This window comes from Taudactylus pleione, unplaced genomic scaffold (genome assembly GCF_031769625.1).
Source record: "Taudactylus pleione unplaced genomic scaffold, aTauple2 ptg000217l, whole genome shotgun sequence".
NCBI classification, from domain to species: Eukaryota; Metazoa; Chordata; class Amphibia; order Anura; family Myobatrachidae; genus Taudactylus; species Taudactylus pleione.
The window spans coordinates 6,694,073-6,717,490 of record NW_028284619.1 but is presented as its reverse complement, the minus strand read 5'-3'; the positions used below and the strand labels follow the sequence as shown (position 1 = coordinate 6,717,490).

The 23,418-nt window shown below is 42.2% G+C and overlaps 1 pseudogene; it reads left to right on the top strand.

Moving 5' to 3' along the window:
* The first annotated feature begins 239 nt into the window (after positions 1-239).
* LOC148517439 (RNA-binding protein 7 pseudogene) lies at positions 240-1,012 on the top strand (annotated as a pseudogene).
* Positions 1,013-23,418: the final 22,406 nt, after the last annotated feature.

Here is a 23,418-nt window from a genome sequence, read left to right as displayed (position 1 = left end):
GAACACCCCACACCTCACAATATTGTTTGTAGGCCAAAAGGTTGCACCGAGGTAGCTGGATGACTATGCTAAGTGACACAAGTGGGCGGCACAAACACGTGGCCCATCTAGGAGTAGCACTGCAGTGGCCGACAGGATGGCAGTTTGAAAAACTAGGCCTCAAAAGGTGCTGCGCAGTGACTTATCACATCACCCATCGACTGCTGCTGCTGGGCACACAGGACAGACTCAGGAGAGAGATGGGCACTGCCGAGGCTGATAGGTCGCTGTTCGTGGGGAACTTAGATCCCATGGCCACCGAGGAGATCTTGTTCGAGATGTTTCTGCAGGCTGGTCCTGCAATTAATGTTAAAATTCCAAAGGACAAGGATGTAAAGTCGAAACAATTTGCTTTTGTCAATTTGAAACATGAGGAGTCTGTTCCTCATGGAATGAGCTTGTTAAATGGAATCAAACTCTTCGGGAGGCTGCTGAAAATCAATTCAGATCAGGAAGCAGCCATGGCTCCACAGAAGCAAATAGCACAGCCTACTCACCAGAAGGAAATGGCAGTTTTACTGGAAGCAGTCCATCAACACATGACCGCAGGCATGATGGCAATGGGGAGTTCATGAAATACACTGAACTTTCACCTACTGTTCCAAACTATCAGAGATCTTAGTCTTATCCGGACAATCTTCAAAGACAAGCAATGATGAATAACTTCTATAGGTCGGAAACCCCTCATGGATCCAGCACAGCAATGATAGCCCAACCCAGTTACTCACCATCACATTATCCGCCTCAACAAAGTCGGTACAGTCACGAATCTGATCATTCTCCACCACAGAGATATGATTCCTCTTCCAGCCACCAATCCAGAAGCCATAGCTCTTATCCTTATCAAAAGAAGAGTTACCACAGTAGCAGAGATGCATACTACAGAGGAGGTCAGGAGGAGCACTATCATGGCACTGATGGCTGGAGTCCAAACCAGAGAAAAGAGTCTAGGTGGCATTCATCTCGCCACTAATCTGTCACGGTTACGTCTACTTTTTACTGGATCTCTGTTTGGCCAGAAGTCTCTCTTCTTTTACTTCTACGCAAAACAAATCCTTTCCTTGAGCTGTTAGGTCCAGAGAATAAAGTTGCAAAATATTATTCTAGTATTATGGGCAGATGGTTATATTCTCACATTTAATTTTTTTATGGCTCACATTGTGGGGGTTTTAAACAAGGTTTTTTTTTTTAATCATTCAATGCAAGAAACTATTTTTTAATAGAAAACTTAATGTAAAGAGAAAAAAAATATACCCTGTTTTAGAAGAACAGCACATGTCCAATTCTCAAGCAAATGAAAAAAATTATATTAGATTAAATTAATCTACAACTACAAGCATTAAAGGCATGCTATATGTGAGCTAAAAGGGCCTCACCAGTTCCTAGTGAATGGATGTGCTGAACGTAGGTTCCACACACACATTCACTACCTGTATTGTGCATAGGTATTTGATCCACCTTAGTGCTTACACAATATGAGCAATCTAATTCAAATATCTGCCCAAATCACTAATCAAAGGACAGCAGTTGGTGAAATGTTGACCTCAGATGGCTGAATATCATACATGGGGGTCTGTGTGCTGGGCCTTGGCAGGAGAAAGGTGGTGGATTGAGATAAAGTACCGGCAGTCAATTCCTAATTGTCTTTTTTCAAAAAGACAATTAGAGTGACCGCTGGTAACGTGATTGGTTGGGAATTGTCTCCATCCAACTGGTCTCTCTCCGGGGCTTGGTACATGGACCCCATAGTCCCTGAAGCTGTCATTCCTTTACAGTGCTGTCACATTGTGTACTTATTTGGGTGTATCATTGTATCAATGTTTTGGTTCGTTTGGGCCCCCACAAAACAAGCTAGCATTTAATCTGTCCCTGCACAAACTGGCTCTACAGAGGCATGATGTCATCCTCATCCACCGATTCCTCACCCTCTTCAGTGTTGTGTACATCCTCATCCTCACAGAGTACTAATTTGTCCCCGCTGGAATCCACCACCACAGGTCCCTTTGTACTTTCTGGAGGCTGGCCTTCCCACAAGAATTAAAAAATCATTTTGATGAACATATTTTTCTCCACATTTTGTGGAAACAACCTCCTAAGCCTTTTGCTGACAAGGTTCCCGGCTGCACTAAACTTCGGAGTACACACTAGAGGGCGGGCAACTTAGGTAAAATAGAACCAGTTTGTACAGGGGCCTCCAAATTTCCTCTTTTTCCTGCCAGAACAGGTACGGAATGTCTGACCTGCCTACTTGGATGCTGTCACTGATGTAATCCTCCACCATTCTGTCAATGGTGACAGTATCATATGCAGTTGCAGTTTACATGTCAGAAATTGTTGCCAGGTACTTCAGTCTAGACCAGATGTTCAAACTTGTTCCTGCCTGCCCTGCATCACCGCCAGCGGGTTAGTTAGGATATCTAAGTTGCTTCCTGGCAGCCCCAGTTGCGGGAGAAAATGAAGAAGGAGCTCTTGACGTGTCACATTCCACTTCAGCTGACAGTGTTTTCACCATCAGGTCTTTGCACCTCTGCAGGCTTGTGTCTGCCAGAAAGAGAGACACCACATAGGCTTTAAACCTAGGATCGAGCATTGTGGCCAAAATTTAGTGGTCTGATTTCAACAGATTGACCACCCTTGAATCTTGGGAAAGCGAATGAAGGGCTTCATCCACAAGTCCCACATAACAAGCGGAATCACTCCGTCTTAGCTCCTCCTTCCCTTTCTCCAGCTGCTTCTGCAAAAGCCTGATGAGGGGAATGACCTGACTCAAGCTGGCAGTGTCTGAACTGACTTCATGTGTGGCAAGTTCGAAGGGCTGGAGAACATTAAACAACACAGAAATCATTCTCCACTGCAATTGAGTCAGGTGCATTTGCCTATGCCTATGTCATAGGTGGATGTATAGGCTTGAATGGCTTTTTGCTGCTCCTCCATCCTCTGAAGCATATAGATGGTTTAGTTCCACCGCGTTACAACCTCTTGCTTCAGGTGATGGCAGGGCAGGTTCAAGAGTGTTTGCTGGCACTCCAGTCTTTGGCATGCAGTCAGTGAATGGCGAAAGTGATTTTCGGGCCACCCACAGTGTGTCCTGCACGCCCCTGTTGTTTTTAAAAAAATTCTGCACCACCAAATTTATTGTGTGAGCAAAACATGGGACGTGCTGGAATTTGCCCAGATGTAATGCCCGCACAATATTGGTGGCGTTGTCAGATATCACAAATCCCCAGGAGAGTCTAAGTGGGGTAAGCCATTGGGCAATGATTTCCTTGCCACTCCGTGTCATAAACGGCATATTGGCAAGTTTACGTTTCTCCTCAGATATTTTATTTTTTTGGGGGGGCCATTTTACTGAACTTTGGCTTTTTGGATTTTACGTGCCCTCTACTATAACATTGGGCATCGGCCTTGGCAAACGACGTTGATGGCATTTCATCGTCTATGTCATGACTAGTGGCAGCACTTTCAGCACTAGATGAAGTGGTTCTTGATCTTCCCCTATTTTATCCTCCAAATTTTTTGTGGAGTGCATTGTTTTTATGGATTGAATCACCCCTGTAAAAATTATTTTGATGAAGGGCAGTGTACAACCAACAGGACAGCTCCTGTGAAAATTATTTTGCTGAAGGGCAGCGTACAACCCCTCTAAAATATACTTTGATGAAGGGCAGTGTACTTCCCACAGGACAACCCCTGTAAAAATTATTTTGATGAAGGGCAGCGTAAAACCCACAGGACAGCCCCTGTAAAAATAAGTTTGATGAAGGGCAGCGTACAACCCACAGGACAGCCCCTGTACAAATTATTTTGATGTAGGGTAGCATACAACACATAGGACAGCCCCTGTAAAAATTGTTATGATGAAGGGCAGCCTACAACACACAGGACAGCCGCTGTAAAAATTATTTTGATGAAGGGCAGCGTACAACCCCTGTAAAAATTATTTTGATGAAGGGCAGCGTACAACCCCTGTAAAAATTATTTTGATGAAGGGCAGTGTACAACCCACAGGACAGCCCCTGTAACAATTATTTTGATGAAGGGCAGCGTATAACCCCTGTAAAAATTACTTTGATGAAGGGCAACATGCAACACACAGGACAGCCCCTATAAAAATTATTTTGATGATGAAGGGCAGCGTACAACCCACAAAACAGTCCCTGTAAAAATTAATTTGATAAAGGGCAGCTTTTCACACTGGGGGTGGGTGAAGAGAGCACCCCTGAAGGACAGTGCACCCCTTGGACAACACAGCACTACAGCCAGCCAGCCCCTATGGACAGAACAGCCAGCCCCTATATGAACAAGGACAGCAGTAGCCAGCCAGCCCCTATGTATATGGACAACAGTAGCTAGCCAGCCAGATCCTATGGACAGGACAACAGCCAGCCCCTATATGGACAAGGACAACAGTAGCCAGCCCTATGTAATTGTATATGGACAACAGTAGCCAGCCAGCCAGTCCCTATGGACAGGGCAACAGACAGCCCCTATATTGACAAGGACAACAGTAGCCAGCCAGCCCCTAAGATTGTATATGGACAACAGTAGCTAGCCAGCCCCTATGGTCAGTGTCAGCAACAGCTCCCAGCTCCCTCCCTGTTCACAGTAGCCAGCCAGCAGTATTATTATTTATAAGTAGTAACACACAACACTGAGAGACAACCAACAGCTCCCAGCTCCCATCTCCCTAACTCTGCACACTCCACAGCCAGAATGAAAAATGGCGGCGATCACAGGACCTTTATAGAATCCAAAACCCACGGGACTCCAGCGGGATGATGACATTTTGCCTCGTTTTGGGAACCGAGTCTGGCATGAAAACCCGAGTCGAACTCGGTTCCTGGCTCAGAACGCAGGGGTTCTGGGGGGTTCAGATTTTGGAAATCCAAACCCGCTCATCCCTAGAATATACAATCTGTCAATCAAGTGTCTTTGTAATCTATAACCTGGTAAATACTTGCAAACAGTGAGTTTTTAAATGAATGTCTAATGTTGACAAGAATTTGTAAGCTTGACAATATATCTACCTTTCCAGAAGCAGAGAACACTAGTGTCACCTATTTTCCATAAACCATCTATAAACAGGCATCTGATTATCAACTGAAACCACTGGAAATTTACATCTACACAAAAAGAACATTGGCGGACAGTGGTGAGCTCCTAATGCAATGTTTACCTTTTAAATGTGGTGAGTGTGTTTATTGAAGAACTTACCCACATTATTCTACACTTTTAACTTTTAACTTTTAGATTAAACCAAAGCGATCACCATTTTAATTCTCTGGACAGTGCTGAATAAGCAAAACCTCCATCCACTAGTACCCCACAGGGCAAAAGGTTGAGCTGTTTTATTCTGGCTGCATCGCCAAAGATCCTCAACTATTCTTCTGGCACAGTTCTACACCCTTATTAAGTGCAAGTGCCAGGTGTTGTTTGTCAGGTATCCACAAAATTTACAAGATTTGGCCATTTTGCCCATCTGGCTGAATTACCACCAGCATGACTCGGGCCTGTTAATTTGTTCAGATGATTGTAAACAGGGGCCATAGCAGTTAACTGTGATCATCTTTCAAAGCCTTTTAATTAACATGCTCAATAGTGATCCAATCAATTTAGTGATAGTTTTTGGGCCATGTACATTGTGATTTTGGTCTAGTTTAGAGATGTGAAGTTCGGTTCTCCAGAAATCCGAGTCCACCCAAATTTTGTGAAACCAGACAAATCCAAGTCACGGTTCTAATCTCCTGAGTAGATCTGGACAAAGCCTAGTCAAGGTTCTTATCTTCCAGTGGTTTGGAATTCCAATTTTAAATCCAAATTTTGGATTGCAAAAATTACATGTCTTTAGCTGTTTTTATAAACATTTTCTCATTTAAAAAAAAAATCCAGATCCAAAATCAAAACACTTGAGGGTGGTTTTGCAAAACTCGTGATGTCATGTGCTCAGGGGCGTGGCCACCACAGGGCACAAGACAGCCCCGTTACGATGCTGTTTCAATATATTGCACCTACAGTATGTCATAAAAGCATCGAAACAGCAGATACAGAGGAATGTTTACTTTAATGTTGCAAATTATCTTCTTACGACTTCCCAAGAGCCCTAAATAAAACAATAAACGGGGACTGAAAACTGATTTGCTTAAGAGAAGATCTTGAAATCTTATTTCACTTTCCATTTCTTCTACATCATTATTTTCTTTGTATTTACCATTCTGTAAAATTGAACAGTGAAAACCTAACATCAGTTTTCAACAACCTATTTGTTTATAGAGGTAATAAGACTTTTACTGCAGTTATCATTCGTACATGCAAAAGTGATTGCTTGCAAATTATTCTGAGAATTGTGGGGAAAAGAAAAGCATAGCAACAATATTTTAATGGCTATTAAATATGTTTAGCAGAGTGGGGCATAAAATTCAGAATTACTTTCGAAGCTGCAAAACTTCAGGTTTACAGTACAAATGCTGTTTTATGATGTCATGAGCAGAGATTTGGATTAAGAGGGTTCTGTTTGGCTAAATCCGACAGAAACGGATTTTGGATTACCAAATTGGGTTCTGAATCCAGATCTCTAAACAGGACAAAACATTATTTTCCCGGAAATTTCGGACCTCGCATATAAACTCCTTTCTCTGCTGTCACTTTACTCTAGTAAGTGTGGGAAGAGTTTTTGCTGTTGTTGGGTACAGTGAGTTATAGAGAAAATGAGTTAGAGTGAAACAGGGTAATAGAAGCTTATTGTTTTACTGCACCCCTGAACCCCCCCCCTTTCCCCCAAAAAATAACATTTCTTTATTGTAGTAAAATAGAAACAAATTGGATACAATTGGGTATAGTTGTGTGAAGGGCAGTGTCATCACATCTCTTATAGAAAAATGCTGCTGTGGACGTGTAAAAAGAAAAGCAGAAGAGATATCAGTTGGCGCTGTCAACAAGCAGCTCGTTCAAAAGGAGGTGTCAACTCCTAATAGTGTGTAGAAGGAAAGGGATAAAGATGAACAGCGCTAGAAGATTTAATACTATATTATAAATGAATATTGTGTGAATCCAATTGATATACAAAATATCTGTAGTCCCAATTCAAATAATAATCAGGGATCTATAGAGCTTTAATACATCCTAAAATTAATCCTGGATATCTATGCGGCTTGATTAAAAATATCAATTTATTAACATCTGAGATTGAGAAATTGTTATTCGTAAATAATCTGTTCCACAACATAAACAACAATAATAAAAGGTATATTAGGCCATGTGTAATGATAAAACAGAAATCAAGAATTACAAATAATAATAAGCATAAAAAAATATAATAAAAATATATAAATATATAATGACAATAACAGATCAAAAAAGTGAATAAATAAATAAATATGTATCATGAAATCATTCCAAAGAAGATCTGAAGAAAATATCCATATGAATTGATGAATAAATATGCATAGAAAGGAATTGAAATGAGAAATCAATCTCAAGGGGCAGTCTCGTTTGGGATATTCGTGTATAAATAATACAACCACAGTCACTGGTCTACAAATGTGGGTCCGTAGAATTATCCAGCAGATATAGTTACCAGACTTCGTTAAGTGTCCACAGCCTGAAAGTGATGCAGATGTCCCTGCACTGGCATGTTGACGCTTGGAGAAGAAAAGCTGGAAAATGATGAATGGTGCTGGTCTGGAAAATATGTCCACATAGAAATCCAAGTGCTGTATAAACGGTGAAGTTCCAAATGCGTTTCACTGTGGTAGATCCCACAGCTTCCTCAGTAGCGATATACACAATGTTTCAATATGGGGCTTTATATACCCTTGTACAAACATTAATGAAGGACAGCTGCAACTCACATCAACAACTAATCAATCAAGCCGCATAGAAAATCCAGATTCATTGGTACTCATGTATTCAAATATACGTGGGTACACGTCAATATATCATGAATAACTTTAAATTAATAAAATTAAACAATTATAAATTAACAATTACCTAATCTTACTCAGGCACGGAGAATAGCATCCGGTCACATGATATCAACAAAGATCACGTGATACAATGTGACCTCTACAATTCTAATTAGCTTCCATGTCGTAGAATGGTACTGGTCATGTGGTGTACGTATGCATCACGTGTCCCAATTCCGCACCGCTCAATAGTCCGACTGGTACAAAGGGCTATTGCCGCACTTGAACGTAGTACCAGATCACGTGCTTCACACCACGTGATCGGACTCCGTAATACTCGTTGTGCCAAGTCTATTGGTGTTTATAAAAAACACCTAAATTTGTTCAGATATGATGCCCGGTCACATGATGTAAACATATACTACGTGAGCGGATTGCATAATAATCAATATACCCCAATGATTAGTGTTTTGTGGAAAACCTCTGAATACATCTTTTCCACTAAACATAAAAACCAATATTTCACTACGTGTCCATTATTATTTAGGTAACTCAAGTATTAATAAAAAGAATAATCTAAAAAAAAAAAAAAATTGCTCTTGTCAGATGTTGTAATTCGTATCTTACCATATAATACTGATTTAAAACAAATCAAAAAATACTTCCCTTATTGTATATCCTTATATCTGAAACCAATCCTTGAATAGTAATCAAATAGTCTAATTAACAAAATTATCATACATTATCCTCCAAACAAAAAAATTATAAATAATCCTATCCTGTTGTCAAATTTCATTATATATTCCATTTCACACCAAAATATAGTGAATTGATCATACACTTATACTTTGGTCAATATAAATAAATTCATCATAATATGTAGTCATCCATAAATCAATAGAACCCCATTAGTTGTTATTATAAAAATGCTCATGATACAATTTCAATTAATTTTTGGTATATAATATACTTTGATTCATAGTTTCTCGATAGCTTTGAATGTTACCTAACCAAAATATAATGCATAATAAAAAGTATCAAGGATACCCAGATCACACTGCCATTAGGGAGAGAGATGGATAAGGAATGTAGGTATAAACACACTCACTAGGATTAAGTCAAGATTTAGGTGTTGGGGACCCTAACTATCCACCTCTGACCCACCAAAATTAGATGAATGTATTTAATTCTATAGACTCATTGAGGCCCTCTGGGTGTAAAGAATTTAATCTAAACATCCAGAAGACCTCCTGACGACAAAGTGTCTTGTATCTATCTTCTCCTCTTTGAGTATGTGATATGTGTTCAAGTCCTACGATCTTAAGGGACTGGGGATCACTATTATGCATTTTTAAGTAGTGAGAAGATAGGCTATGTGTAGTCACTCTATTGGTGATATTGTGACGGTGCTCCATAAAGCATCTCTTAAGGAGTCTCATAGTGCGACCTACATAATGTAATCCACACCCACAGGTGAGTAAATAGATTACATAACAAGAATCACAATTCATAAATTTGGTAATTATATACGGGTCTTTTGTATCTTTAAAGGTTATGTTGGTTGTTTTTTTATTTGCATGAGAGCACATAGTGCATCTAGTCTTCCCACAGCGATAGATACCCGGTGATCTATAGGGTAATCATTGTTCAGAACAGATAGTTATGTTATCAGTACTGACGTGGTTTAAAGAGGCTTGGTGCTAAAATTGATTTTAGAGATTTGTTCTTCTTATAAATTATTGAAGGTTTAGAAGGTAAGACATTTCTCAAAATGTTATCCTGTTGTAAAATACGGTAATTTTTATGAATGATTTCTCTAATTTGCTTATGGCAATAACTATATTTGCAAATAAATGCAGTATCTCTATTTAGAGTTGGATTAGCCTCTTGTTCTGATTTTTTGGTTTTAAGAAGAGTTGATCTTTCCATATTTTGAACTTCCTGTAAAGCCTTTTGAAGAATATGTTCAGGATTTCCTCTCCTTCTAAGGGAGGAGAGCATATCATTCGCTTGTTTAAAGAAACTCTCTAAAGATGAGCAGTTTCTATGTAGTCTCATCAACTGACCCTTGGGAATATTGGCTTTCCAAGGGTAGTGATGAGCACTCTTAAAATGTAAATATGATTGGGTGTCGACTGTTTTAATGTAATTGGAGGAGTGTATAATGCCGTCCCTTGCCTCTAGAGTCACATCGAGGAAATCTATCCAAGTGGGATGATATTGATGAGTAAAGGTAAGATTAAATTAATTATGATTAAGTGCAGAAACAAAATGTGTGGCAGAGGATAGATCCCCATCCCAAATGAAAAACAGATCGTCTATGTAATGGCCATAGAAGACCAGGCTCGCACCGAACCCGCTCCCCCACACATGGTGGTCCTCAAACTCCCCCATGTATAGGTTCGCGTTGCTTGGCACAAACCTGGTCCCCATGGCCGTCCCCATGACTTGAAGGTAAAAAGTGTCCAAAAACAGAAAATAATTATGCGTGAGTATAAAGGTAATACAATCCAAAATAAATGACCTATGTTCCTGACTGAGACCCTCATCTCTCGTTAGTTTCGAGGAAATACACTGTACACCAAATAGATGGGGAATATTGGTGCACAGTGAAGATACATCCATAGTGAGGAAGGCATATGATGGCCTCAACTTTATGGTCTCCATTTGATGTAAAAAGTGAGTGGTATCTTTCAAATGGGATCTCAAGTCAGGAACATAGGGTTGAAGGAAAGTGTCAATATAATGAGAAAGATTGGAAGTGAGGGAATTGATACCAGATATAATGGGACGCCTGGGTGGTGAGGAAAGGGATTTGTGAATTTTAGGAAGATGGTAATAAATAGGTGTGACAGGATGTGGATTGTATAAAAAACGCCAGATTTCCATCGTTATGACTCCAGAGGCAAGAGCAGCATCCAAAAGAAGTTTAGGTTCAGAAAGGAAAAGATTAGTAGGGTCTGTGGATAATGTACGATAGAATAAATGATTACTTAATTGTCTGGAAGCCTCTCTGAGATAGTCAGACTTATCTTGGACCACCAAACCTCCCCCTTTATCTGCCTCATTAATAATAATAGAGGTATCCTTAGTTAATAATTTCTTAATAATCTTCTAGCGCTGTTCATCTTTATCCCTTTCCTGCTGTGGATGTGTAACTGCATAGTAAAGTGGTAAATAATAATTATTTTAAAATCTAGTGGATATAGGGCCTGATTCAAAGATGAACAGAATTACATAGCCACACACAAGCAGCTTTGCAATTCTGTCCATCTAAAATGCTAATCCAGCAGGAGGTGTCTTCTGTAGGAAACAGACACCTCCTTGCTGCATCTGTGATCCCAGAGCTGCAAATGAGCTTACAGCCTGGGGTCACCATCGTAACCATCGGTCGTGATGGTCGCTCCCTTGGCCAGACTGCGGAATCTGAAGCTTACTGCAACCTGACCGGGTCCTGGTCACTTGCGAGGCAAGAAAATCTGCATCCACCGATGCAGATCCTGGCCTTGTCCCTCCTGGAAAATGGGGGTGACACGCCCTTATTTCCTGGAATGGTGTCCAGCCACGGCCCCACTCTGACAACCAAATGCCACAGCATGTCAATCATGCTGTGACTTGTGGGGTCTGCAAGTGAGATCACAGAACCCATTTGCACATACGAAGAAAAGGTCCTGAGCATGCGCAGACCCCCATGGCCATAGAAAGCCAGCCCCGATGAAAGGGGCATGGCCTATTCACGGTGGCATGGTCACACCCCCTCAGGAATAACAACTTTTTGCAGTGGCACTGTACACCGAGGAGGGGGGGGGCTGTGAGCCCCCTGGCACAGCGCAATTCCTGGGAAGGGGCGTGATAAGTGTGATCGCTCCCCCCACAGACAGAGAATACTGCTGCTGCTGCAGTCTCCCACTGCAGGCCAGCACACAGCAGCATGTGCTGGGCTGCTGGCAGGTAGGAGGGAGAGGGGAGTGGCTTCTTACCTGGGCCCCCGCTGGGCCCCTCTAGCAAGACAGAGCTTGGATAATTAGTACCCACTCCCCTCTTGACACCCTTGCAGACCCAAAAACATCGGAGATGTGCGCTAGCCATCGGGTTAGTGTATATCTCTGAATCTAGCCCAATGTGCTTCGAGCATCGAATCGGGGCATGCACGTCACTTATGTCTTACACCTGTGTTGGGGATGCAAAATTGTGTCATACTCAAAATCGTGTCCATAGTGACACATATAGCATCTCTGTGCCGTGCTGTGACCAACACCCAACTTTGGGGATGAGCAACCTGTCACCAGGTGAGGCTATTGGGCAGGCAAATCTCAGAAATGGAATGGTTTGAGAAAGCCAATTTTGATTGTTATGTACAATAGATTATTCAGAATATGCCTGAAGTACACTGAGGTAACAGCTGCAGGGAACATTTTATTTAAAAAAAAAAGAAGGGCGTGAACCTGAGTTTCACAGTGTGCTACTGAAGGGGGTGGGGTCACACTATCTTGTGGGTGTGGTTGCACCTCCCTGGCAGGCCCCCAGACAGTGCTCAGTGGTAGATCTGTTACTTTATGTTTTCTGTGTGACACCTTACCACCATCTAGGCACACTATGGGGTCTATTCACTATCGAGAGACAAAATGGAGAAAGATAACTCCCAGCCAATCAGCTCCTAACTGTCATTTTTCAAACAGCCTGCAAACTGACAGTTAGGAGCTGATTGGCTGGTGCTTTAGTGAATAGACCCCTATATATGGGAAGGGCTTTTGTATATGCACAAATACCAGTGCAGTAGCGCCATTATAAAGTACACTGATGATAATCTCTTACTCTCATGATACAATTATGCTGTTTATTAGCAGAAAACTGAAAGTGGATGAGCCAAAATGATAGTATACAGTGCACCACGTAGAATATTTCAGATCTTCTCCAGTTTTTTGTATATATATATATATATATATATATATATATATATAGTCGTCTCACGTCCCACTCCAAGAACGAGGCGGCACTCCCAAATAATCATGATGCATAAAAAACGTGTATTTAAATCAATTCAGTGACACATGTTATAACATATAACATGTGTCACAGAATTGATTTAAATACACGTTTTTTATGCATCATGATTATTTGGGAGTGCCGCCTCGTTCTTGGAGTGGGACGTGAGACGACTGTATGTGCTTAGGAAGGCACCCCTCCGCTGGTCTATTCATCCAGAGTGCCAGGCTTCCATGGGAAGTATATATATATATATATATATATATATATATATATATGGCTGTGGTAGCAGCCCTCACCTATGATTTTGGAACATAGGCGGTGAGGGTCTCTGTTCTCCTTTGCGAGAATGAATAAGATAATATCTTGTGCGACTGTTACACAATTGTTCTCTAGTATACAGTACAAGAAAGAAACATTTTACATAACTTTGTTATATGCATATTGGACCAATGGACACAAGTGTACACATGTCTGCACCAAAAATAGCTACTGTACACTGTAGGTTCCTGAATTCTCAGTAAGGCTGCAAGTGCTGTAGGACATTACAACCCTGAGGTTCCATTTTCCAGCCTCTGAAAGAGAATGGCATGAAGACTTTACACAGACTTACTACCGTTGTTATCTCTTCATTCTGATTCTTGAAACCTTGAGCTCTTCTCAACCTTTTGCTGGAAATGTGCACAGCGGAAATAAGAATAATGACACTACAATGTCCATCCTGTTAGCACTTACTTTAAGGGCTGCCTTTATTCAGTGTTATCAGTTTTAATGGTTTAACTGGAGTGTGTGTGTATAGAAATTCACTTTCCCATAAGAAGTGTACATTGATGATGACAGTAAAAGTATTGACTGCATTTCCACTATCTTCAAGGACATATAAAACATAGTCTCTTTGTGAGGAGGAAATGCTCTCACGTTATTCACTATACAACATTCTTTCAATTCAATGTAAATAATCATAACTAGGTAATTCAGCAAGGAGCACTCAGAAACATCCAGCAACACCCATCAGGTGATGCTATATCTTGCACTCCTTTCGAAGCCATTTTTACAGTCATGCAAACTGCATAATATTAGACATATTTGCACAAAAGTAGAGGCAAATGGCATTTGCACTGAGGGCATGATTCAGACCCGCTCGTGAGCGCTCACAAGCGGGTCGATGTTGCCCAAGTGCGTATGCGCACGACGGTGGTTCTGTTGTGCGCATGCGCGAGATCCGAATAACGATGGCCAAGCCATTGACAGCACGCCCCCTTTGGTGGGTGTGCCGGGGGCGTGGCTGCCTAGACGGAGGCGTTCCCATGGGAACGCCTACCTTCTGGGGCCGGCCCCACTGACATCACTAGTGATGTCATTGGGAGTGCTTTTGGCTCTGATAGAGCCAAAAGCACTCCAGGGCTTGCGGCAGCGAGACCCTACCACAAGGGTCACGTCGCAAGCCCGATGGTCGCGATGGTCTTGACCATCGCGACCATCATTTTGGCCACTCGCTATAGCTGTGGGTGGTCACCCACAGCTATGCGAGCGGCCAGGAGGCCGCTCCAAAATGGAGGAGGGTCGGCCCTGATTCAGAGCGAGCGCTCTGTCAGAGCGTCTGGCTCTGAATCAGGGCCTGAGGGAAGTGCATTTTCTGCACTTAAATGACATAAACCCTGCAGAAATCTTTGGTGATGCAGAACGTTATAGCACCATAAAAATAAAGATTGATAATAATAACAACAGCTCTATAAGAATTATGGGTGAAATAGTATGATATATCTATGATAACTATTATAGGCAAAATTTGTCTGTCCATAAGTGTATTAACAGGCAATTAAATATTTGGACATGAGGGTGAGTATGATGCCTCCCAGGTCTAAGGATGCGCTAGGCACACTACTCCTTCCTGGTTCCAACGGCCATGTCCCCTCATTGTGACATCATGATGTCACATGTTTGGGGGTGGGGCCAGCACAGCAAGTATCATCACCCTACCATGGCTCTGCTGTGGCCCATTCTATGACAGTCAGTATTAAGACATTGGACGGGATGTACTACGCATCACATTATGGTTACGGTACATCCTGGCACTTATCAAGTACATACCAGCATTAAAAACACCGGTATGTACCTAGAATTGAGATTTAAATCACAAAGGACAGCTCTTCCAAAAAGAACTGTTCTTTGTGAAGAGGGGACTTCTGGGTTTATGACCTAGAAGTCCTCCTGAGCATGCGTCATATGACGAGCGTATCTAGGGGGATCCTGGGCGGGATCTGACTGGATCCATCTCAGGTCAGAACACGAAAAGAAGCCCATAAGCATCAATTGGGCAATGGATGGCGTTGCCCACTGTGTGCAAGATCCGGAATGTATCACATTATCAAACATATAAAATTCATTATGGCAGCACAGACGGTGTAATGGTTAGCATTACTGCCTCACAGCACTGAGGGTGTGGGTTTGATTCCCACCATGGCCCTAACTGTGCGGAGTTTGTATATTCTCCCTGTGCTTGCATGGGTTTCCTCCAGGTACACCGGTTTCCTCCCACACTCAAAAAATATACTGGTAGGTTATTTGGCTCCTAACAAAATTACCCCTAGTGTGTATGTGTGTGTGTGCTTGTGATAGGGAACATAGATTGTAAGCTCCACTGGGGCAGGGACTGATGTGAATGGCAAAATATTCTCTCTGTAAAGCGCTGCAGAATATGTGTGCGCTATATAAATAACTGATAATAATAATAATAATAATAATAATATGGTAGTGCGGCCAAAACTTGGAAAACTGCAGTTTTCTGAGTTTTGGCTGCATTTTCCCTCTAGTATATCCTGCCCATAATTCCATGTCATTGGGTGAACACATTTGGCACCTACATTTTTTAACATATCTCCGTCCAATCAGCATCAGGCCCCGTTATTGTGTTTTTATGTACAGTCACAATGTCTTAGTTTTTAGCAGAGATGTGCGCCGACCACCATATTTTGGATTTGGATTTGCAAAACCACCCTAACATGGTTTGGTTTTGGATCTGATTTCTTTTAAAAAAGAATACAGAAAATAGCTAAAATTACCTCATTTTGACCTGTAAGCATGCAATCCAAAACCATGTGGCGGATCTACATTTTTAGGACCCTGAAGCTTGAACTGTTATTGGAGACCCTTTGCAACCAGCAATAATAGGGCAACATCCAACAAGGTCCAAAGGGCCTGGCTGCTCTTGCAAGGGCCTTGAGCCCCAAATGGCAGAGATGTAGAAACCCCCCAGAGAGTGAGGATGGATAGATAGATGTAGAAACCCACCAGAGAGTGAGACACTGTAGGTAGATAAATATATAAATGTAGAAACCCCCCAGAGAGTGAGACACTGTTGATAGATAGATAGATGTAGAAACCCCCCAGAGAGTGAGACACGACAGATAGATGTAGAAATCCCCTTGAGAGTGACACACTGTAGATAGATGGATGTAGAAACCCCCCAGAGAGTTAGATACTGTAGATAGCTAGATAGATAGGTAGATAGATATATAGATGTAGAAACCTCCGGGAGAGTGAGAGACTGTAGATAGATAGATGTAGAAACCCCCAGAGAGTAAGAAACTGTATATAGATAGATATAGAAACCCCTCAGAGAGTGAGAGGCTGTAGATAGATAGATAGATAGATAGATAGATAGATAGATAGATAGATAGATAGATAGATAGATAGATAGATGTAGAAACCCCACAGAGAGTGAGAGACTCAGATATATATAGAGATTGCAGATAGATAGATAGATAGATAGATAGATAGATAGATAGATAGATAGATAGATAGATAGATAGATAGATAGATAGATAGATAGATAGATACTGTAGATAGATAGATATAGAAAACCACCAGAGAGCGAGACACTGTAGATAGATAGTAGATAGATGTAGAAACCCCTCAGAGAGAGAGAGAGAGAGAGAGAGCGACTGTAAATAGGTCACATACAAAACCAAAACTTTCTCCCTCTGTAGGATCCCAGCTATTGATCCTCCTGAGTGGGGTCTCTGGAATCCCTGAGTTAGGCCTCTCCCCCATGCTGCATGCTCCCGCCTCTGAGCTGCATGACATCACTCAGTCTGCTCAGCTTTCAGTTTGTGGTCAACATTGCAGGACCAACTTCTGTAGATGGGACAGCACAAATGGAGATGGGAACATCTATTGGCACCTAGCAGTACTGCACTCAGCAGCGACACTGACTGCAGCTCTCTATTCATAAGAGCCATCCTCTGGTTGGAACTGTAGATAGAGTGTCTGTCAGCCAGTACTGATCAGGAAAGGTTTCTGAGTACTCAGAAACCCCCTACATGCACTAGTGTAGAGCATATTCTAAGGTCAATATTAAGTATTTCAACCCATTGGTTTATGATTCTATCATTAAATAACCTTATTTTAATAACACACACTTAAAAAACTCCATTTACTTTGTTGAAAAATTCACTAGTTAAAAAAAACTTTGCTTCAGGGCCCCTCCAGGGTTAGGGGCCCTGAAGCTTAAGCTTAATTAGTTTCACAGTAGATCCGACACTGACAAAACCTGAGTTCAGATTTTATATCCGGGTTCCGAACCATGGGAAGATCCAAACAGGGACTCGGTTCAACTAATTACCCATGTGCTCTCATATGCAGTGGCGTAACTAGGGCAGGGCCGCCAGGGCAAATGCTGTGGGTGCCATGGGACCGGCAGCATGTACAGGCATGCCCCAGTCAGCCAGTGTAGTGCAGACTGCAGTGAGTGTAGTCTGCACTACACTGTTACACACACATCGCCATCGGTGCTGGGTAGTATACTCGTATTACCCGGTGGCGATGTGTGTATTTCAGCAGCCGATGAGAGTCAGACACACTGCCAGAGCTCTCTCATGAGCTCCGCCTTCTGGCTCCTGCAGTGGGTGATGGGAGAGATGTCATTACATCATGATGTCTCTCCCACAGTACCGACCGGGATCCAGTGGGAGGACGGAGGAGCAGACAGCGGCAGGAGCAGGGAATCAGGTAAGTCAAGTCAGTGTTATGTGTATGTATGTATATATGTCTGTCTGTGTTTTTTATGCACTTCGGAAGGCACTATATAAGGGGTAACTTATAGTGGGGATCACTACCGGGGGCCTTCATAAAGGGGACCACTACTGGAGCCACTGTATAAAAGGCACGGCATATGGGGGATTACTACTGGGGGCACTGCATAGAGGAATCACTACTAGGGGCACTGTATAAGGGGCATTACTGGGGGCCTTCATAAGGGGGACCACTACTGGGGGCACTGTATAAGGGTCACCTCTGGGGGCCTGTATAAAAGGGACCACTACTGGGGGAACTGCATACTGGGGGTACTGAATAAGGGGCATTACTGGGAGCCTGCTTTAGGGGGACCACTACTGGAGCACTGCATAGGGGGACTGTATAAGGGGCACTGCATAGGGTGGACTGAATAAGGGACACTGTATAAAGGTGCACTACTGGAGGCACTGTATAAAGGGCACTACTGGGGCACTGTATAGGGGTGCACTACTGGGGAGTTGTATAAAGGGCACTACTACATGGGGCATTTGGGTGAATATGGAATGGTAAGAAATGATCCCAGAGTGATGAGAAAGGGGTGTGTGCAATGTTGACATTCCCCATTTTTCAGTGACCACACCCCTTGTGGCATGTCACCACGTCCATTTTTCATTGCGCGCATATAGGGGGCTCCATTTTTCAATTTGCCCTGTGCTTCAAATACCCTAGTTTCGCCACTGCTCATATGTGATGCAAAATTAACAATGATACGCAAGAGAAAAGGTTCATGAACCAGAAAATCTGCAGCAATTTAACTACAACATATGATTTTCATGAGACGTGTACTTGCATTCTCAAGCTGAAGTATGAAAGATAAATCAGGTTAAAAGTAACGTGAGTAACTGTATCATGTAATCATTAGATTATGTTGTAATTATATATTTCATAAATCTTTTCAATAGCTCTCTAACCCCAAAGAACCTTACATAATGAAAATGGTAATGATCACATAAAACATATAGTTTTTACTTTGTCAATTTGTCATATGTGGGTGTATATCAGATATTAGCGGTTTTCTCTGAGCTGTCTTGTATATTTACAATCAGCCATTTATTTAAATGTATGTTGGTTAGTACTGTACATGATATATAAAGCTACATACATTTGTTAATCTTTATATTCATTTTCAGATTTATTATTATTTGAACCATTGCTGCAAAAGGAAATATCCTTATTATTGCTCTGAGAAAATTATTTATTTAAATATATAACAAACATTTAACTTCTGTGAGGTTAGGGGAAGTCCATTCATTTTAACAAAAAAACTTTATTGATACCAATTCTAAGATCAGGAGCAATGGGCACAAGTCTCTGCAATGGCATGGTCCAATTGCCTGATTACCAATGACAATAAATATTAATAATTACATAGAGTAGTTAATTAACATAACATAAAGTACAGTAGTTAAATAGTTAGGAAGATTGAAAAAACAAATAGGGGCCAATTCAGTTCAGCGCGCTGTTAATATCGCCGGAAGGGAGCTACCGGAGCTATTCAATTCAGTGCACTGTTAGGGTGACATAATGATTTATTCTCGCACCCTCCTGAGCGCGTGGGGGAAAATTTGACTAAAGTGCCGGCCGTGAGTCTGTTTTCCGGCTTAGCACAGCGCTAACTGCCCGCGGCAAGCACTTTATTTGGAGAATGCTGGTTCTCACGACTAAACACTCAGTTTACGTTGCGAGAATCAGAATTCTCCAACTAAACTTGCAATTTTCGGACTAAACAGCGCGAGGAGTTAAATAGCTCAGGGACCAACTTCCCAGCGCTATTTAACTCGCTCTGAATTGAATCGGCCCCATAGACTCATTAAGTTCAACCATACGTAAACTCTGATTGTTCTTAATTCTAGTATTGTATTCCTATTCTGTTAGCATACTGGCTTCAGAGAAACTAAGGGCCTGATTCAGACCCGCTTACGAGCGTATTGCGCTCGCAAGCGGGTCGACGTTTGGCCCCTGTGCATGCGCCGCATCCGGCGCACGCATGCGCGAGCCCTAGCGAGCGATGGCAGCTCCGTCGCTCTAGGGCTTACTACAAGACGGGGCGGCTGTCGGTGCTGATTGACAGCTCGCCCCGTTTTGTAGGCGGGGAGGGGGGGTGGCTGCACAAACGCAGGCATTCCCTTAGGAATGCCTGCCGTTTGTGGGCGGCCCTACTGACATCACTCGTGATGTCAGTAGTGGACTTCCTGCTCTATTAGAGCAGGAAGTCCACTCGGGCTTGCTGCAGCAAAACCCTCCTGCAGCCTGCATCTCGCTGCAAGCCCGATGGTCGCGATAATTGCGAACATCGCCAGGCCACTCGCACAAGCTGTGGGTGGTCACCCACGAAAAAAAAAAGGTACGCCCTGATTCAGAGCGAATGCACGCAAATAGCGTGCACCTCTGAATCAGGCCCTGAAGCCACAAATAAGACATGCATTGGGCCTCAATTGTGAAGAGCAGCTCAAAACTATTTTTGGTTTTGCCATGTGAATTGTTTTATACAAGTACATCTGGATATCCATGACATCACATAGGTCATTTGAGAAAGATGGTGGCATTGGAAAGAAGCAGTTATTTTTAGTGAACAATTGAAAGAGCTGAGTGGGTTGAATATATTAACTGAAAGGCAGCAAGCAGCCATACTGGAATTATGTCACAAATGGATTCTGAGATCTGCAAATGTATAGAATTCTTTATTTCACTTGAAAATATATAAGAATCAATAATGGTTGGAGTACAATTTCACACTAATAACATAGTGTCAGGAATTCAGCATAGCAGCAGACTGTCAGCCACTCAAGATTGCAAATGGATAGTAGAGTGTCAATAACTCACAATTTCATATGGGTAGTAGAGTGTCAGGAGCTGAGGATTGCACTTGGAAAGCAGAGTACTAGGAACTCAGGATTGCACATGGATAGCAGAATGTCAGAAATGTACGATTGCACATGGGTTTCATGAATAAAGCATGGATACTAGGGTGACAGCAACTCAGTATAGCTAACAGGTTGCAGGGTATCAGGAACATAGGAAAACATTCAGACATGTGCCTTTTCTACCATTCCCCACGTTGATACTAACAGAATAGCATGCAGCTACAGAATTTAAAGTCTCTCAGGCTGTCTGGATCCAATAGAAATATATACTAAGGCGCATATACAATTACAAGCAAGGTTTGACCATCATGACCATCACCTGGCCGCTCGCATAAGCTGTGGGTTGTAACCCACAGCTATGCGAGTGGCCAAGAGGCCACAACTAAAAAAAAACAGCGCCCGCCCTCATTCAGAGTGAGTACTCGCTTTTTGCGAGCGCCTCTGAATCAGGGCCTCTGTGCCCAATTGTGGAATACCGAGGGTATGCACACTATCGATATCCACAGTATTCAATTTAAAAAAATGCATGTTGGGTTTTCAGCGTTTTTCTACAGTAGTCTATATGGCTCCCGGTCATCTCCCCTCCATCTTTGCACTGGGGAGGGGGCTTCTCGGAGATGTAGTGCTTCCTGCAGTTGTCTGTGGAGGGCACACACACACGGGGATCACACAGACACTCACATACACACACAATCACTTACACACACTCACACATTCTTACACACACTCACACAACTGGAGGGAGAAGACAAACTGGAGGGAGAAGACACCACTTCAGAGTATATACTGACTAATTAAGCTAATTGTAAACTTCCAATTGCTTAATTAGTCATTAGTAGGGGGTGCCGCCAGGGTCCAAGAGCATTTCCAGACAAAAAAAATATGGATTTTAGGAAAAATTGGTCGTGGTCTAGAGGTGCTCAAAAAAAACCTCCAGGCACTCAAAAAATGAAAAACCCTGCTCCTAATTGAATAGCAAAAATCCTGCACCTGCAGGAAAAACCCTGAGGGTGCGGGATTTGTGCTATTCTTGCACCTAATTGAATCTGCTCCTAAATGTCACTTGTTATCCAATTGATTCTTACATGAATCAGCCAGTCAGGACCTTCAGTTACCCAACCTGGCTTACCCCTAAAAAATATCCTGAGCCCTCTTATCTACTGTATAGATACTAAATTCTTATTTGAGGGACTTTGATGTTGAGATGAGCGGGTCCAGTTCTCCTAGAACCGGACCCCCCCAAACTTCGTGATATGAGGCGAGATCCCGCGTGACTCAGAACTGAAAACGAAGCAAAACGCCATCCCCAGCTGTCGGATTCTCACGGATTCACGTGCTCTGTTCTTCTAGGGTGCAGTCGGTGTTGTGTGATGTTGTCAGTGACTAGTCACTGACACTAGTCACTATTTGTTCAAGGGTGGAGTGTTGTCAGGCTGGGGCTGCAGTACATAAAGTGGGGGGTGTTGCTGTGTCACTCACTGTTGTCCTGTCAATCAAGGGGCAGGGGCTGCAGTACATAAAGGGCTGCTGCTGCTTTGTCCATAAAGGGGCTTGGGCTGCAGTACAAAAAGGGGTGCTGCTGTGTCGTCCAGGGGTGCTCTTCCCTAGGGTAAAAAAATAAGTTAAAATATAATTTATTTTTTTTTCAATATTTTTGTGTGTGTGCTTAGCAGTTACTAGTTAGTAACTAGTTACGCAAATATTTTTCGGGGAGACTGCCAGCCAGACCGCAGTTTATCATCTGCGCATTTGTGACTCTGCAGCTGGTCCATCCACACTCCGCTGCTCTGCAGGGGTGCTTTGTTGTCCATAAAGGGGTGCTGTGTTGTTCATCAAAGGGCTGCTGCCTCGTCCAGGGGTGCTCTTCCCTAGTGTAAAAAAAATAAAAGTTAAATAAAATTATCATTCCTCAAAAATATATATTTTTTTTGTGTGTGTGTTAACAACTTAGCTGCGTTGTTATTGTTCGGTGACACTGCCGGCCAGACCGCAGTTTATCATCCACATATTGTGACACTATCAGTCGTAGTGCAGTGTTTTACTCATAAAAAATCTTGTGACACTGTAAGTGGTAGCGCAGTGTAATATTCAACTTTTCACTTCTTTCCTGAATCGTGAATAAATGACAAAGTGCTAAATAACATGCGTAATATATAAAACATAATGACATCACTGTAAGTGGCAGTGCAGCATGTTATTCTTTTCTTATTCATGAAAAATCTTGTGACACTGTAAGTGGTAGCGCAGTGTGTTATTCTTTTCTTATTCATAAAAAATCTTTTAATACTGTAAGTGGTAGCACAGTGTAATATTCAACTTTTCAATTCTTTCCTGAATCATGAATAAATGATTAGTCTACACGCAGACTACAAGACCACAACAAAGTGCTAAATAACATGCATAATATATAAAACATTATGACATCACTGTAATTGGCAATGCAGTGTGTTATTCTTTTCTTATTCATAAAAAATCTTGTGACACTGTAGGTCATTGATACCACAGTGTAATATTTAAAATTGGTACAAATTGACGAGTGTGCTGTACCCCAC